This window comes from Aethalodelphis obliquidens, unplaced genomic scaffold, assembly GCF_003676395.1.
Source record: "Aethalodelphis obliquidens isolate GAN/ISIS:26980383/991018 unplaced genomic scaffold, ASM367639v1 scaffold21, whole genome shotgun sequence".
In the NCBI taxonomy this organism is placed as follows: Eukaryota; Metazoa; Chordata; class Mammalia; order Artiodactyla; family Delphinidae; genus Aethalodelphis; species Aethalodelphis obliquidens.
In genome coordinates, this window is record NW_020837965.1 from 8982655 (window position 1) to 8986306 (window position 3652).

The 3652-nt window shown below is 33.2% G+C and overlaps 1 pseudogene; it reads right to left on the minus strand.

The window, feature by feature from the left end:
- Positions 1-446: 446 nt before the first annotated feature.
- LOC113627762 (60S ribosomal protein L35a pseudogene) lies at positions 447-826 on the minus strand (annotated as a pseudogene).
- Between the last annotated feature and the right edge of the window lie 2826 nt (positions 827-3652).

Consider the following 3652-nt stretch of genomic DNA (forward strand, 5'->3'; position numbering starts at 1 on the left):
TTATTTTGAAAAATATGAAAAATCTCAAGGTCAAATTCAATTTCCCTTTTTCCTTCTTCCATTTCTTCCTTAGTAGAGTTCTAACAGCACTATGAAAGAAACTCCCTCTCACATCTTAGCCTTTTAAGTTTAAAATGCAAAATGTGAGGACTAATGCAAATAATGTAGTTTAGAAACTTGTATTTTCCTAATTTCTTAAGGAAATGTAATTTATATTTATTTGAGTGCTAGTGTTCAAGAGTGTGGATGCCTTTATATAGGAGACAGTATTACTTGTCCCGTATTCTAAAAGTTAAAGGGTCAATTGACAAATTGATTCTTACTGTTTTCATATCATGAAAAATCAGCCTGAGTTCTTTATAAATTCTATATGTTTTCATTGGATAGATATTGTGAACTTTTTAAAATATATGTGAGTAGTAATATTTCCAAATTGCCTCTTTGTTTTTTTTTTTTTTTTACCAAACTACACTTTTATTTATGTACTTTTCAATAAGTTTAAATCCTTGAAGGGTACAGCATCACGCAGATTCTGTGTCCAATGGACTTAGCAGGAAGGTTGCTTCAGAAGTTTGCACAAACCATGCCACTGTTTCCATGAGCGTGAGTTACCTTTCCCCAGATTATTCTGGTTTTGTTAGGTTTTCCACCAGGAGTTACTGTGCTATTCTTTGTACACATAAGCGTATCTCTTGCCTAGATAGAAGTCAGTTTCATCTCTAGTATAAATACCTTCAGTTTTAAGAAGAGCTGTGTGCTTCCTCTGGTTCCAGAGACCCTGCTTATAGCTGGCAAAAATGGCCTTGGACCACAGCCTTTCAGACATATTTGTCATTTTAGAAGTCTTGTTCCCAGCAGAACCCCACAGGCTCCAAATAGCTCCATATTGTCTTTTAAAATTTCTCAAAAATTTAGCTTTGCTACAGTTTCCAACTTCTCCCCTAAGTGTCCAGAGGTCTGCTCTGCCAGTTGGGTTATCCTGAGGTCTCTCCACTTCATTGATCACAAGACCATTCATGGAAGAGATCATAGATAATACCCATGCATTACAAAAAATATCTAATTTTGAGATATAAATAGACTGGTTGATGTTCCCTAACCCCTGGGTGACAGTTTCACCCATCTTAATTCCTGCAGTACACTTTTTACAAAGGACAATATCTGTCACTTTTTTAAAGATTTTTTAGAGTAGTTTTAGGTTCATAGCAAAATTAAGACAAAGGTACAGAGATTTCCCATATTGTCCCTGTCTATCAACACCCACTACCAGAGAGGTATTTTTATTACAATAGATGAACCTACACTGACACACCTTAATCGCCCAAAGTCCATAGTTTACATAAGAGTTCACTCTCAGTTTCATACATTCTATGGGTTTGGACAAATGTGTAATGACATCCGTCCATAATTCTAGTTTTATACAGAGAGTATTTTTATTGTCTTAACACTCTTCTATGCTCTGCCGTATTCACCCTTCCCCCTACTCCAACCCTGGCAACAACTGATTGTGTTTTTACTGCCTCCTTAATTTTGCTTTTTCCAGAAGTTCTTATAGTCAGACTCACACAGTATGTACCTTTTCAGATTGGCTTTTTTCACTTAATAATACTTATTCATTTAAAGTCCATCCACATCTTTACATGAATAGATAGCACACTTCTATTTAGTGCTGAGTATTCCATTGTCGGATGTGCCACGGTTTATTTATCCATTCACCTACTGAAGGACATCTTGATTGCTTGCAAATGTTGGCAATTATGAATAAAGCTGCCATAAATATCACTGTGTAGGTTTTTGTATAGACATAAGTTTTTGACTCCTTTGGGTAAATACCAAGGTGCGCAAATGCTGGATCATGTGGTAAGAGTATGTTTAGTTTTTTAAGAAGCCACCAAACTGTTATCAAAATATGTCTATCATTTTTAAATAAGAATTTTGGTTTTTTGTTTGTATTTATGTTTTTATTAGCCTGTAACATTGGCGACACGTACGTTTCCTTATGTTGAATGACCATTTGAATTTTCCTTTTCTGTGTGAGAAAGCTTTTATTTTTGAATAGATTCTTCAAGTTAATAATATACATACCTTTTCATACTGTGGCAAATATCTTCTGTTCATTTAAGGCTTACTCTGATGGCTGATCTTATATGTCAACTGGGCCATGGTTAAGCAACTGTTTGGTCAAACACCAGTCTCGATGTTGCTATAAAAGTAATTTTGAGATGTGCTTCAAAGAAGACCTAATTAAAATACATACTCTATGTAATTCACAGTATTTTTTGTTTGTTTTTTCAGCCATGCACTATCTTAAGGTTTACAATGCACATTTGTACATTCATTAATTCTACTGAACTTCAAGTGTATTCCATAAAGTAGACTTGGTGGTTAGCTTCTCTCTTTTTACAGCTATGGAAACACATCTCAGAAAGGAGAAATGGAGGTAGGATCATGCAGCTAATAGATACTAGAGCTGGCATTTTCCATAATTTACTTAGTGTGAAAAATGTTATTAAACATTGCTTAACTCAAGTAATCCTTATTTCCTATAGATTACTTATATTTTATAATGTAATCACATCATAGTTCATTTTCCTCCCCCACCAAAAATAGAAATAACATTATTGGGGGAAGAGCGGAGTAGGAGAAAAAAGTGTCAGTTTGGAATAGTTTTTGAAATAGCAGAATAAAGCCTAACTTGAATTGAAGATAACATTCATGCTTCTGCTAAAATTTATTCAACACCTTGAGAGTGAATAATGAGAGCAGCATTAACAAGTGACATATAAATAATTTTCTGTAATAATTTAGCTTGAAAATATTAATTTTCATGAGTTTTTATTGCATTGAATGGTTTCTTACATATGTAATAAATCTTAGAATTCAAGTCTCATTATTTATTTTCCCTTTCCCATGGTTAAACAACATCGCTACTTAACTGACATAATTCCTAGTGACTCCTATTAAATTTCTTCATTGTAGTGTTGAATAAAACAAGTGATACTATGCATCTTTCTGCACACATGCAGCACCTAAACACTGCTATTTTTCAAGGCTTAGTTTTGAGATGCAATGTATAAAATTTCACATTTTTGACCATAAATTACTTACTTAATGTTTCCTGATGCTTATTTAGAAATGTCTTTATTTTGTTATCAAGAAAAAAGAAAGTTCAATATGGTCCAGTTTATTTGCAGAGATACTGAATCATGTTTTCTTTGAACACATTTATCTATGCTCCAATTAAACAGGCAATGGTTGGTACATTTAGCACTTGATCAATTTTAAAGTATCAACTGGGGATGTGGATATTCTATTCCTATGTCTTCCTTTTGTTTCTTTTATAAATTCACAAAATAATTGCTTTGAATTCTAAACACCATAAAGATCCATAAGTTTAGTGAAATAACTTCACAGCTTATGGCTGAACTTAATTCTATCAGTGAAAAACTTAATATTTGAGAGATATAATTTCCCAGTCACTTAGTAAATGATCTCTTTCAGTGAAATAACCATCCACATATTCATCAAATATTTATGTGTTGACCATTAAGTGTTTGTCACTATGTATAAGTCACAATGAATATTATAGATAAAGAACCCAAGGAACAATTAGATCTGGCACAATTGTGAGATTTGCAGAAGTGAAGGTAGA